Genomic DNA, 15834 nt, shown 5'->3' with positions numbered 1-15834 from the left:
AAACACAAAAATGAGATTTCATCCTTACTACAAAGGGTCCTCATGGACATAGAGGGGGTTTGCTAAAGAGGAACAGGAGCTGTGTCACCGTCTTTCCTGGCACCATTCAGAGCAGCGGACTCTTGTGAGGCACGGGCCACGCTGGTTGCGGAAGATTAGAGAGAAAGCACACAGGCTACCGAGGCTTGCCCGCCTGGCAGACTCCATGCTGGACACCTCACAGGCATCCCGTGTATTCCACATACACACTCTGTGAGGGAGGTGCTGTCATGATCCCCACACACACAGGAGGGGACTGAGGGTCCCATAGGCTCCCACACCAGACTCAGGGCCAAGACAAAAGTGCAGCCATAGGGGCCTTAGGTCATGTCAAGGAGATGGAATTTTCTCCTAAGGAAAAGGACAAGTCAATGGCTTATAGTGGGAACATGATACCATCATGTTTGAGTGGGAAAATTCTGTCCTCGGTGTGTACAATGGATTGGAAGGGCATAAGACTAGAGGCAGAGAGACCGACCACAAGACTCTAAGTGAAAGATAATAGAGGTGTAAATTAGGATCATGCTATGAGGGTGGGGAGAAGTGGACAGTTAGAGAAAAGGGGTCAGCAGGACTTGGTGAGTCACAGGTGAATGAGACAAGGGAAAAGGGGTCAAGTACGACGCCCAGGAGTGTGGCCTGAGCAGGGGTGGATGAGGAACACAGGCAAGAAGCAGGCTGACTGGGAGCAGTGTCCACAAGACAATATTTGGGCCTGTGGAGCATCCACATGAGACTATCTTGTGGGCCTTTGAAAGTATGAGGCTGATGCTTAAAAAGAGAAACCCAACCTGGAGATATATGTGTGGGTGTCATCAATATGTAGATGAAGTGGATGAATTACGGACTCTCCCCGGGAAAGGCTGTGGAGTAAAGAGAGAAGAGAACCTAGGTAAGAACCTAGAGGAACCCCAATATTTAAAGAAGAACTGAGGAAAAGAGTCTGACAAAGATCTAAAAGAAATGGCCAGTGGTATAGGAGGAAAACCAGAAAATCAAAAAAGAAGAGGTGACCAGTGAGTGTTAAACTCTACGTCTTTAAGCGCCATGAGGCAAGTCCTAGACCTTTAGTGGGTCTCTGCTGATACCGTCCTAGGACACATCACCATCATTCGTCCCTGAACTCCTGCAGAGGCCTCCTAACTGGTCTCCACCTCACTCTCACCTCTCTTTGGTCCATTTTCTGCACAGCATCCAGAGGGATCTTTGCTTCAAAACTCTCACTTTGCCCTTAGACTAAAATGCGAACTCCGTTTCATTACCTGCCAGACCTTATGTGACTTGGTCCCTGTCCACTTCTGCAATTCTTCTCTTTCTAATTTTTCCCTCACTATCCTCCAGCCACAGTGAGTTTTTACTTCCTTGAACACACTTTTTTGCCCTGGGGCCCTTGCACTAGCTGTTACGTATATCTGCCTGAAACCCTTTTAACCTTGTCAAATGGCTGGACCTTCTCATCCTCAGATCCTAACTTAACCCCATCCTCCTCAAAGAGACCTTCCATGACCCTTCTATCTAAAGCAGGGCCTCCCTAGAATAGCTCTCTATCATAGCACTGTATTTTTGTTTAACTTCATAATGCAAACGACCATTTGTAATTTTTAGACTTATTCAGTTCCTTTTTGTCGGTCTCTCACGCTTGATTATAAGTTTGATAAGACGGCCATACCTGCTTTGCTCTTTATTATAACCCCATCACATAGATCATTTAGGAATGAATTAAGCTATAAGCAACACAAAATGGAATCAACAGTATTTTAAACTAATAAGGCTTTATTTTCTCACGTAGCAAGAAATCTAGAGATGGGTTTAGTGGCTCAATGCTTGTATCTCTGCACTTGCCTTGCCTTTTCCCTCATGGCTGCAAGATGGCTGGTGCAGCTCCTGCCATCTCATCCATGTTCAAGGCAGGAAGAGGGGGGGAGAAGAAAAGACTATCAGTTGCATCTGTCCTGTTTTATGAGGAAACAAAAGCTTTCCCAGAAGTTCCCCCAGCAGATTTGCACTTACACCTAATGGGCCAGAACTGACCCTCCGAGCCCCCCATACCTGCAGTGGAGATGGAGAAAGTGTGTATTTGGCTATCTAGCCTCTATGGGGGGAGCAGCAAAGGTGAATGATATTCAGAATGGCTTTGGGGCTATTAATCTATAGTGTTTCTTGCAAGAGAACGATGAGTCAAGAGAATGGGAAGGTGAGAAGTGGGAGACAGCTGGAGAGAGGGGTTGCGGCAAGAGTGCAGAGGATCATAAAGGTTTACATTGTACATTCTCACTTCTGAGCCAATGCTAATGGCTGGGAGCCCTTTGCTTCCCGACTTCCCAGTGTCCCCTATCTCCCCCATCTCCCCTCTCTCCCCCTCTGAACACCCAAAACAGTAGAGCATCCTCAAGGTGAAGAAGGGAGGAGTGGTTGTCACTCCCCTACCCACGGTGAGGACATGGGGTGAAGGAATGGTGCTGATAACAGTGATGAATAAAAAAAGAGGTATGTGAGCTAAGCAAATAAATCGCTGATCCTCGTTTGGATTAAATAATGAAAATGAGAGCCACAGAGAACAGGGTTGCTAATCGCCAATCTACAGACTAGTAAAGCCATCTTTTCTCCTGACTCCAACCCACTCTTTTGTCAGTATCTTCCCCAAAATAGAGGTTGATGAAAAGACTCACTGGCCTGTCTCACTGCTCCTCTCCCAAGGGTCTGGAATAGAGCATATGGCCAGTATTTTAGATTGTTGTATAATTAAGTTGGAAAACAATCAATAGTAGAGTACAGATATTAACAAATATCCAAACAGCACTCTAGGTTTAATGCTCAGGATGACAGGCTTCCAGGCTGCGGTCTCTGGAACTGCTTCTATGGGGACGCTCTGCCTTCTGCCAGGAGCCATGTTCCTGTGGCATTAATATCCTCATACATGTCGTGAGCAACACCCAGTAAATTTTGTCCTGCATGTGCCACAACACAATACCACACGCCTGCTCACGTGCGTGTTTCAGGGCCATCAGGTGACTGTGTATATAAATACAGTTGGTCATCAGTGTTTAAGGAAGACCTCCTTCATGTGCATTTGGCTTCTCCACTCTTGAGTAACGTCACTTTGATCTTGAGCACCCTAATTAAAGCTTCCCAGCATTCCACATTGATGGGTATTTATTTGGTTGAATGCCATGGATTTTACCTTTGAATCTACATTCTTGACTTGCTCTAGTTTTTTCCTTTAGAAATATTTTGTTTCTATAGGAATCATCATTCTAGGAATTTGAGGACAGACCCACGCAATAGCCACAAATGCAGAATGAACAATCGATTCATGGCGGGTGGAACTGCCAGAGTGGACTGAAAGTGAGGCAGGAATCGGCAGGAGCCGTGTGGAGCTAGCTCATAATCAAACGTCAGGTAGAATTTGAATTAAGTTTTCCTTGGCAATGACTTCATCAGACCCTCATCAAAAAGTCATTGTATGACTGGGCTCAAACCTCAGCTTCTTCTTATATCCTCCCTAGCCCTCTCTCCTGGGTTCCTTATCCTCTGGTAACATGAGAATAAATGCTGGTTCCTTAAGGTGCTCTCCCCCCCTCCAAGCTTTGCTCACACTGCTCCCACACCTAGAATCCCCCCATGCTGGCCGGTATATCCTCTACCCACCCCTCAAGTCCCAGCCTTAGAGTCCGAATTCTTCCCTCATCCCTCTAGTTATAACCCCTCTTCCTCTGTGGTTTATAGTTCCCAGATGACGCCCACAGCATAAGGATATATGCACCGTAGACGCTCAGTCTTATTAATGTAGATTAGTTTTAAAACTTACTAACTTTAAAAAAGAAGAGCTATTGACAGCTCACGTTTGTTGAGCATTCACCATGTCCCAGGCACCATGCAAACTTGTTCCATGAATTAATTACCTTGTTTATTTGACACAACAAACCTATGACACTGTCCTTTCTACCCCATTTACAGATGAACTGGGGAAGTTCAAGCAAGTTCATTAACATGCTCCAGGCTAACAGACAGTACATGACAGGCAGAATTTGAACTCAGACCGTTTAACTCCAGGCCCAAATACTACTAAACATGCACTTCAATGTCTGGTTTCCTTGTCTGGCAAGAAAGGAAATGAGGCAGAATGTGACTCTACAAATGAGTATGCTGGGTGGATGCTCTCTCCTCCTTGTATAATTTATTTTGAGGCTCAGCCAAAGTGGCAGTGATATAATCCTTATGTCCCTAGGGTATATGCTGTTGCCTGGAATTTAGACGAACAAACTCCATGAATTTACAACTCCAGAAATAGCATGAATACCCAACAGCCACCTATTTGCCACCTGTCAGATCAGCAGCCCTGTCTGTCTTCTCTCCCTCTCCCTCTATAGATTAAAATTCAGCTAAAAGATGGTCTTACGTCATCAGTATAAACACAGGTCTACTGCCCCACCTTAAATAATGTTTGTGGAAAACTTGAATATGTAATGTATGCTTGTAATCATGTTGTCCCACTCTCATTTTACAGTTCTTTCTTACAGGCTACCAGATTGTGGGTGTTTGCTGTGTGAGCAGTGTGTTTTACGAATGGGGGGCCTTAACCTAAAATCAGAACCCAGCGAAGTCTCAACCATTTGAAGAATCAAGAGGAACCGTCAGCGTTTGGATGTCTCTTCCAGGGCTTCATGGAGGAAGTGCAGTTAAGGGAGTTGATTTTGTTCCTAGAAGACGCTTGGTGGCCATAGGAGAACACCAGCCTTGACTCCTTCCCTCCCTCTCTCAGAGAATGAGGTGTCCTGCCTTCCATCCCAGGTTAATCAATCCTGCCACTTGTGCTGGGGGCCAGGTCTCTCACCAGCTCTCTCACTTCCTTAGGAATTCCATTCTATTTTACTCTGTCCTCCCTCTTCCCTGGCAGTTTCCTCTCAACATAGAATCATGTTCATGTTCTCCAACTAAAGCAAAAAACACAATCAAACAAACTCCTCAGTCCCATCTTGCTTTCCAGGTGCCGCCTCAGTTCTCTGATTTCCTTTTACAGTTGCCTTACAAATTACTTTACACTCAGTGTTTGTTTCTTTTCCTTTCACTCACTCTATTCATCAATATTTACTTCCTCTGAAATGGATTTTTATTCACAAAGTCCAGCAGGCACATTTTCGTCTTTATCAGGTTAGATGGCTCCCCTGTACCATTAGACACTGAGACATCTCCTTCTCCCTTGCATCCCTCCTTTGGCACCTGTGACCTCTCATTCTCCAGATGTACCCACCTCAGACTACTCCTCTCCTCCCTTCATAGGCTTCTCTCTCCCTGACCAGCCCTTAAATATTGGGCTCTTTGGGGGATAGACTCCATTCCTGCTACCACACCACATCACTGCATAGTGTCCCAAAATGAGCCCATCAGTGACAATGCACATCATGCCCATGGGTCCTGGTGACTCCCAAGTATTCATTCCAGCCCATCTCCCTTCATGACTTGATTTTTTTCTGCATCCCATCTCCTTTCAAAATGTGACCCTCAGGCATGTGGAAGTAAGAAACGGGTCAGTCCATTGCTAAGATATTCACTGAACAATCCCTCTCTTAGTGACACAAAGACATAATAAAATTTCGAAATAATCACTTGTAAGAGCTCATAAGGAATTGATACGTTCCACCCTCTTTTGGGGGGCAGGGGTCTCTTTTTTGGTAGGAAGGGAAGTGGAAGTATTAATTTATTCTTCAAGTTACACATACCTCTGAGTACATAAATCTCAAGTATTTGTCAGCACATCTCTCCAATTAGATGTGATTTTCTTAATTGCTGATATTTATATTATTCATTTTTCCACTCTGTTCCCAGCAGAACACCAGTACACAGCACAAGCTCAGTGCATGATTATGGGAGGAATAAATGAACGAATGTGTTTCCCAACTCATGACACAGCTGAAAGAATGCTGAGGAATGAGGATGGAGAGGGCTAGCTGTCTGCCTGTATGCCACCCAGCGTAGTCCATGGCTAGGAATGCCAACAGGACCCTGGCACGTAAAGAAAAGTACAAAAAGGCAGAAATAAATCTATAAGCTCCAGGTGCCTATATCCTCTGACCTACTTGACATATTCACACAAGTAATTCACAGACATTTCAGACTTGACATGTCCAGCACTGGACTCTTGGTTCGGACTCTTCCAACCCCCAAAACCTTTTCTTCCTTCAGTTTTCCTCATCTCTCTAAATAGCACCACCATTCACCTACGTGCTCACGTCAAAAAAACTGGAAATCACCCTAAGGAGAGACAAATTTTCCTTCTTTGCTGGCTGGTCCTCCTCTGTGCAGCTGTCATCTGAAACCAGAATGTTCTTCTTGCCAACGAGGCCACCCCCGCCTTGGACAGCTCCCATTTCAGCTTGATCAGTTGGCCACTTGTTTCCTGTCCCGTCCCAACTTCTCTTACTTAAAATGGAGGGGTGGGGGGCCAAGTGGAACCCTCTCCTGGAGCACAAACCCACAGCGCCTCCAGCCACGCCTGGCCTAGAGTGAGAGTTTGGAAGACTACGTGTGCTTTGCTGACCCTTTGCTTCTAAGTTTTTCGTGTTCACCATGTCTGAGCCTGTGCTTCCTCTTTGGGGCGCTGGGCTCCACTCTCTGGCTTAACATAGCCTTGATTCCTTCTCCTCATTCATTCATTTCACAGCTATTTATCGAGCCCCTATGATATGCCAAGCACTGTTCTAGGCGATTAGTGAACAAAACAGACAAAGACACTTGCCCTTGTAGAGTAGGAGGTATAGATAGTAAACCAAAGACATAATTCATTGTTTATTGCATTAGAAATTCTGTGGCAGAATTAAAAAGGAGAGTGGGATAAGAAAATGGACAGTGTTAGAGAGTATGGGATAGAGAGGGTGGTGTGGAATTTTTACTGGTATGGCCAGGGAAGGCCTCATAGACGACAAAGTTTTGAAGGTAGTGAGCAACTTAGCCATGTGGCTGTCTGGCGGCAGTACATTCTAGGCAGAGGAAATAGCCAGTGCAAAGGCCCCAAGATACACTGAGTCTATGCCAATAAGGAGCAGTTCAGAGAGGCCGAAACTGCATGTGCCAAGGATGCGGTCAGAGAGGTAATAAGAAGGGCCCGGTCATCGAGGCCACTCTAAAGACTTTGGCTTTTTCTCTCTAAAAACTGGAGACGCCCATTGCAGCATTCTAAGCAGAGAAGTGACATAATCAAACTCAACTTTTCAAAGGATCCCTCTGGCTGCTGTGTTGCTTATATACTGTAGGAGACACAGGGTTGGGGTTGGGGTTGGGGGGCAACAGTGGGAGCAGACAGCCAGTTAGAGGTCTACTGCTGCCATGCAGACAAGAGATGATAGTGATGTGGAACTAGATGGTGACAACCAACAGTATTTCCTGTTAGATCATCTACGGAGTGTGAAAGGAAAAGTCAAGGTGACGCCAAGGTTTCTGATTTGAGCAACTAGAAGGATGGATTTACTGTAAACTGAGATGTGGAGGGCTGCTGGTGGAGCAGGTTTGGGGCTAACAAGGGCCCTGTTTTCCTTCATTCTCTGCCTGTCAACCACCAACAAGACAGAGATTCCACTTCCAAAGTGTCCTGAACCTTACTGGGTCTGTCACCCAGCCCTAGGAAACTCGTAGCCACCATCACAGCATCTCACCCGGACTCTCGGGATGGCTTTCTGCTTCCCACCCTGATCCTTTCCAATCCATTCTCAAATGCCTTGTGTTCCTTAGTAGGGTAGACAGTCTGCAGCCAGACTGATCGCTTTGCAGTATGTGAGCTCTTCCCTGCTTCACGCCCTCTAGTAGTTTCCTGCTGCATCAGACGCGAGTGCCTGTACCATCTGATGCCCAGTCCCTACCCCACTCTCACCCTTTGCTACTCCCCTCCTTGCTGCAGACACAATGCCTTCTTTCAATGTCTCAAACACACCATACTTGCTGGCACCTCTGAGCTCCTGCTCACCTTGACCTTTCCGCCTACAGTGCTCTTCCCCGTGCTCTGCGTGGGTGTGGCTGGCTGTCTCCCATCCTCTGGGTCTCTGCTAAATCATCGGCTCCTCAGAGAGGCCCTCCTAACCCACCCTGACAGGGGCACCCCCCACTCCATTACTCTTGATCACAGCATCTTTTATAGTACTTTCCACAATCAGTAAGTGTGTGTGTGTGTGTGTGTGTGTGTGTGTGTGTCTTTATTTGCTGTTATATTGGCTGCCCTCCCACCAAACTGTGAGTTTACTGAGGGTGAGAAACATGTCTGGTTTGTTCACCACTATATCAATCATATTTGGCACAAGAAATAGTTATAGATGCTCCATAACAATGTGTTGGATAAGTGAATAAATGAATTGTATTAAATGTAATTGAACATAAAGCTTAAATACAATAAATAAAGTTACTCTCAGAAAACATTCATACTTCTTAAAATACAAGGCTCTGGGACCACCCCCTCCTTCTCTCACCCATTTCATGCCCCCACCACACTCGCCTACTTTCCATTCCTCACACTGGCCGTTGTGCAGGCTTTTCCTCTGCCTGGAGCACTCTTACCCTCATTGCACAAAGCTTATCTCAGCATAGACATCTCTTCCTCTGAAAGGGCCTCTCTGGCCCCCTCTCTGGCGCACCCACAGGTTAGGTACTGAACACCTACGATGTTTTCATTACCTGCTTAACCTCCACCCACCTGAGTCTATAAGCAACTCTAATAGTGCGAGTGATGGGCCCTACGTCTCATCAGCAGTGCATCTCAAGCACAAACACAGTAGCTGGCACAAGACAGGTGCTCAAAACAAGACACTAGGAGAATGAACAAGCAAATGAATGAATTAATGCTAATAATATATTTCTAGAGAGAGGCTCTATTCGTAAACAGTCAGGCTACTTTAGTGTGTGGACCTAACATTGGACATTAACATAATAGTTTGCATGTTGATAATTAAGGTATAAAAGTCCTTTAAAATTAGTAGCATTCCTAAGTTAAACGGTCTTATTTAACCTTTGGTGTGATTGTAGCATCAGTTTGATTTCAACACTCTTTAACTCAGCCCAGACCAAATTGCCACAAAAATCACTGATGTCTTTCCTTCATGTAAGTATACCCACAGGGGAGAGGAAACATTTAAGTTCAGAGAGATCAAGAAACTTGTCCAAAATCAGAGAGCTAGTTCCCACAGCTGATACTGAAACCCAACTCAGAATCCAGGCCAGAGCTTATCTGATGAGACTAGTCTTTTTCAAACTTCTTTTTTTACCCCAACCTACAGTGAGAAATACATTTTACATTTCAACCCAGTACAAGCGGACACACACACACACACACACACAAAACATGTTTTGTGAAATGGTATTTTCCATTATTACCAATGGTAAAATAAAAGCATAGCAGAGCAAACCTTGCATATTATTTTATTAATATTTGTATAGAAAATAAAATCTAAAATAAATGGTACAGAAACAAAACTTTTAGACATGATTTTTATTTAGTGAACAGATGTGCTTGCTTCTTTCTATAGTCCTTCCAAGGGCAGACCTGAGGACAAAGCAATACGTACATCTGGTACACTGTTGAACCTCATTTTTTCTCTTTGTAAATTCAAAGTTGAAAACCCTAAAAATTCATCCAAATAGGTTGTTGTGATTGGTCATACAGCAATTCTACTTAGCACTAGAAATTTTTCATGAATCTTAAGCCAGATAATAAACATAACGTCCTTTAATCGTTCTTCAGTATATGCATTAAATGCATTTATTCTCTTCGTTGTTCACCAAGTTGAATTGAATTATTGAGTCGGAGTTTTGAAAAGCAAATAGATATTTTATTCAAATGTTTTTCTTTCAAGATTCAGATTTTCCTCTAAAAACTAATGATTGTGACACTGAGAGAAAAGTAAGATGTAACAATATCTCTAATTTTATTTCACTCAAACTGACTTTATAATGTTCAATTCTTTATGTTGCAATAATATTGGGAACATACAGCAGTGAGAATTATTACTTTCATAAGAAAAATTAAAGACTTTAGAATGAACATCTTTTCGATGGAATACTGGTACCTGTGGGATTACATGATCCTAAGGGTGTATGCCTTTGGCTCTGACTAGGCTTTTAGAACTCAGTAGAAATGAATGTAGAAAATGCATAGCAATGCAAATAATTCTTACATATAGACATATACCTAAATTCTGTTCAGTGAAGTTTCAATTGAACCGGGAACAAGAGGACCCATTTTCCAAATGGCTATTTCATTGCCGTGTCTGGTGCTTTGACAAGGACGGATGGAAAGCTGGGCTCAGCGGGTGCTACTGACCAGAGAACCTACATGTGGTCTCTTGTGTGGCTTGGGATTCTCCAAGCATGGCAGCTGAGTCTCAGGAGAAAGCATCTGGAGACCAAGTATTCCAAGGGACCAAAGCAGAAGCTGCAAGGTTTGTTTTGACCTAGTCTTGGAATTCATGCTTCATCACTTCCACCACATTTTATGGGTCATAAGACAGTCACTAGCCAGCCAAGACTCAAGTGGCGGGGAATTCGACCTCATCTCTTGATGGGAGGAATGTCAGATAATTACAGCTATTTTTTAAAACTTCCATGTCTTTTGGAATCCTTGAGTATGTTTGACATGTTAAAATATATCACAGTTTTCTCCCGAAATTGTAGTTAAGAATGCTCAAGAATCATCTAAATATGCGCTTTCACTTATCCAAATACCATGTCCAAAAATATTTGCCAAGCGAGAGTTTTTCAATTCAAGAAATCAAAATCTTATTTCTGAGTTTATGCTTCATGCTTAGCTTAGTATTTTACCTTATGGCAAGCAGGAATTCAACCGTGTATAGTCAGTGGATGTGGTCAGCTCCACTATCTGAACAAAATATTTCTAAAAGTTTTGATTGCTGACATCTCATTTGATTTCAATAAACCTGTGCAGTGCAAGTAAAATTTCTTTAGGTGCCAAAGCTTCATGATGGATATACCATGGTTGTTAGTCATTTTGAACAATGTTTAATAACTGCCATGTTTTCTGGTCATATTTGTTACCCAAGCTTATAATCCCTTTACAACTTTTCCAGTTTTCATAATACTGAATCAACAATATGCGTTTCCAACTTGGAGATTATATCTAATCCAGTTGTGAGTAAATTTAAATTTAAACACAAAACATCTTCTATAAAAATTGTATCACTCATATCTGATCTAAGTAACAGGTGTTGACAGCTTACAGCATCAGTGCTTTTATCAAATCGAATCACAAAATCTATATCAAACTATAATTGTGTTAAAACATTGCTTCTCAAATAAGACATGGGGATGTAATGTACAGCATAGGGAAAATAGTCAATATTATCATAATACCTTTGTATGGTGGCAGATGGTTACCAGACTTATTGTGGTGATCACATCATAAGGAATACAAATGTCAAACCGCTATGTTGTATACCTGAAACTAATATAATATTGTATGTCAATCATAATTTAATTTATAAAATTGCTTTTTCTCTGTTCTGCAGTTTTGATGAGATATTATGGTAAACTAAAAGATATAATTTTAAATTTGTCAGCTGATTCATCATTTTATTATCAAAATCATATGTACTATTCCATACATCCTAGAAGAAAAATTTTTAGCAGCTGTATGATCCATTTCTTGTTTTGCATCTAATATACTACTAAACAATTATAAAGTTTTTTATTAATAGTAGATGACAACTTAGTAGATGACAACAAATGTATCATAAATTATTGATACATTTATGTACTTTTCTTTGGAAATATGTGAGGACTTATTGACAGGATATCATGTGCTTCCCCAGCTTTGTCTTTAATTTTGAAGGTTTTAGATTTTCATTTGTAAGAGTTTCATTATAAATTATATGTCGTCTGTCATTTGTTTAAGCTTTGCATATTTTAGTAAATCACATTTAAAATTTTTCATTATAAGGTCTTGCATCTAATTTTCCTTTTGATACGCAGCCCAAATAAAATCAAAAGTTTTATTGGTCAACATCTCTCTCAATACTGTCATAGCTACACTTCCAGATCCAGCAGTTGAACTCGAACATACCTCTGTTTTCCACGTCAACTGCTTTCTTCTAATAATGATAAAACAATGCAACATAAGAGCAATATATACTAGTTCAATTAAAATGTCACAATAGCCACAAACTGGAAAACATATCAGATAACTTTCTCCCTGAAAAATACCCTGAACATTCATAAATGACACCCAGTTCAGAGTCTTGACAATTTGCTGATCCAGAAAAAACACTGAAGTTCTTCACAACTAACTATACATTATATTAATATAACAATTCAACTGTACAACATCCTGTATAATATTGATCAAATTAACCATCATTTCCATATTAACCATATCATTAACCAAATTAACCATATACCAGAAAACTGAATGAAGTACCCATGGCCACCTACATAATTTGCAGGGCCCAATGCAAATGAAAATGTGGCACCTTGCCTGGGTATGGATAAGTCAATCCCATCTTTCCAAGGGCCCACGGCCCACCTCACAGTGGATGGGTGACCCCAGGTGGAGTGTGACAGCAGTCACAGGATAGGGGTAGAAATGGGGAAGTCAGGTAACCCAGAGCACCAAGGGGTGTCATGGAATGAGCAGCTGAAAACCTGTCCCAGGAAGGTAGGGAGGCCGAATTGCCTGTGAGCACAGGCTCCACTCTCCCATCTGACTTCACTTACAAGACATAAATTCAAAGATAAAATTATTAAGAATTTCAAGACAGTGACAACAGAACATTAAACTCCAAGCATGGGACCCTTCTGAATGGCGGCCCTGAACAAGCTCACTGGTTGTTCCCCCACGAAGCCAGCCTTACAGACGCCAGTGAGCAAAAGAGCAAATGATCCATTCCTGGCCAACGCAGCCATCTCACACTGCCAGTCCTCACATGGCCAGTCATGACAGTTGCAAGATTTTTTGCAGGATGGAGAATATCTGATGCAGTCTCATAATTGATGAGACAAGTAGAGTTAACAGAAGCTAGTTTGCGGGCTAACAGGAAAAAGCTAAACATTAATCGCTTGACTCTGAATCCCCCAGCTAGCACTGCACCTGCAAGCTGACAAGCACCTTATGTCCATCATAGGTAGGAACAGAACAATTCCCAATCACTACAGCAACCTCCTGCAAGCTGACAAGCACCCTACATCCTGCATGGAAAAATATAAAAACCCAGCCTTCCTTCTCATCGGTGCAGCTGTCCTTTTTGGGCTCTATCCTGGCAATACTCCCTCTGCCAGTAACTTTCAAGATCTTCCACAGCTGTCTCCATCAGACTCTGCCCTGGCAAACTTCTGCCAGTATCTCTCTTACCCCTCTGTTTCGGCAGCTCTTTCTCTCAAGACTGCCCTGGCAAAACTTCTGCCAATTCCAAACAGAACCCTTTCTCTGTCTCTTTTTGACTTTTAATAAATCCTTTCTTACTCTTGTAGAGTCTCATAAATGCTTTTACATTCTGTAAATGACCAAGGGTTAATTCTATGCCAGGACAATAATCTATTCTTTTTTTTTCCTTTCTTTCTGGTCATGACCCATGTGTCTTTTCTAAGGGCTTCTCTCTTTCAGGGCCTGTCCCCCTGAGGTGGGAAGTGCCAGGAAAGGTAGCCTGGTACGGCAGCAACAACGTGGCGAGGAATCAGACAACCCTGGCTGTCTCCTCTACCATTCCTTACCTTGGGTACATCCCTTCATCTACCTGGGCCTCTGCTTCCTTCTTGTTTAATTCCTCATGTTATCATGTTGACTTCCTTATTGTTAGTTATTAATGAAAGGATTAGACTAGGTGACCTCTCACGTTTCCTCCAGTTCTGGTTCTGGGAGAAGGAAACAACACAAATAGGTGTTTGGAAAAAAGCATTTGATCTCTTAACTGTTTTATCTCCATTTTTAATGGACTCGTGGTAATCGATATACTTTGATTCATCAAAGCCACATCTGAACTGTTTGGTGTGATGTTAAAAGCCAAAGGAAATGAGGTGTGAGTGATGTGGACAAGCGTCGGCAAAGGGGGCCCTCCTTTCCTTAAGGCCTAGCAGCAGATGGGTTAATTCTATAACCCTAGATTTTTAAATAACAATAATTAGTACCTAGAGACTAGTTCTTTTATCTGAGGTGCTCAAAGGGCTTTGTGGTCATTAACTCATTAATTCACCTGCCTCAAGCCATTAGGAGGAACCTCCTTGGAAGACAAGCTTGCCAGAACATCACAACAGTGGGGAATGACCATGAGTAACTAGCTAGAAGGGGTAGGAGGAGGGAAGAGGTCACCAAAGTAATTCTCTTAGAAGAATTAAATGGAAAATCCTCTGTTGTTCTACTGACAACAATTTAGCCACTCACTAGGTTTTCTGAGTGAGACCTCATGGATGTCACATTTCATCACCTAGAAAATCCCTTTACCTAAAGTTTAACGTAAACTTTAGATTCACTTTTACAGCTTCAGTCTGACCACAGTTATGCCTAAAGCAAGTAAAGGGCCTCTCCTCCCTGGAATACTTTTCTCTCAAAGGGAAAACAAATGGCTTTTTAAAGTTAAGGCGTCTCTAAAGATAGAACCCTACTACAGACTGATTTTGCCTGGGATTTCTTAAGGTCCTGACTTATTTGCAGGTGGTTTCCATTAAAAAGCATCTGCTGGAAAACCACACTGCTGAAAAATACCTACACAAGGCCTGGAATTCTAGCATTAGAATCCTTCAATTAAATAATCCATCCACCAGTTAGGAGGTGCTCCACTCGGGCCCAGGTGCTATGTGGGGCATAATATGGAACCTGACCCCCAAGCAGCTATAAATCTAATTGAGGGGGTATAAATTAATACATTTATTTATTGTTTTTAAATTCATTTATTTTATTTATTAACAAATTAATGCAAATAAAATGGGCAGAAAACATGGTTTTCATAATCTTGAACAGCACGGTGGGAGTTGAATATGGGGGCTCAAGTGATCAGGGAGGCAGGAAACCTTATAGAGGAGATACGATGAGCTAGATCTTAGAGATAGGAAAAGTATTGGGCAGGAAACAGGATCAGTGGGAATAAAACACAAAGGATAAACAGAAATAAAGCAAAGACAGTACAGGTCAGGGACAACATCTAAGAGAAGGAGAGTGGATGGGAGCTTGTTTCATTGTGAGGCAGTGGGAAAACCAACCCGGCTAAACCACAGGGCCAGGAGACCTGAAAGAAATATGCGTGGATGAGAAAGGTAGGGCCAGACCACAAAGAGTCCTGAAACCAAACTAACAGGTACTGATTTGGAGTCTTCAGAAATCCTGTCAAAAGGCAATATCCAGGTCACAGGGATGCAAAGTACAGCATAGGGAATATAGTCAATGATATGGTAATAACTATGTATAGTGCCAGGTGGGTATTAGACTAGTCAGAGGGATCACTTCATAAATTATATAAATGTCTAACCACTATGCTGTACACCTGAAACTAATATAAAACAATATTGAATGTCAACTGTAATTTAAAAATTAAATTAAAAAATAATAAATGCAGTATCCAGGAAAAGAACCAAAGAGTAAATTGGAGGGGGGTGGTAGAGGGGTAGTGAGGGGGACCACAGTCATCAGCTTAGGCAGAACACAGTACTATGTGCTCTATTATATGTCACCACAGGAGAGAAGGAATATAGTATATCAATATCAGCTGGCAACTTTCAGTTTTGAGTTCTATCTTGGGCTCTAGGAATGCCCCTAATGGAATGAGACCCAGAGCAAGTTCATTCTGATGGAGATGAGGAGAGGAAGTATAGAGGGAA

This window comes from Rhinolophus sinicus, chromosome 1, assembly GCF_057876585.1.
Source record: "Rhinolophus sinicus isolate RSI-liver-muscle chromosome 1, RSI-T2T, whole genome shotgun sequence".
NCBI lineage: Eukaryota > Metazoa > Chordata > Mammalia > Chiroptera > Rhinolophidae > Rhinolophus > Rhinolophus sinicus.
The sequence above is the reverse complement of the archived record's forward strand: the minus strand, read 5'-3'. Positions refer to the sequence as shown.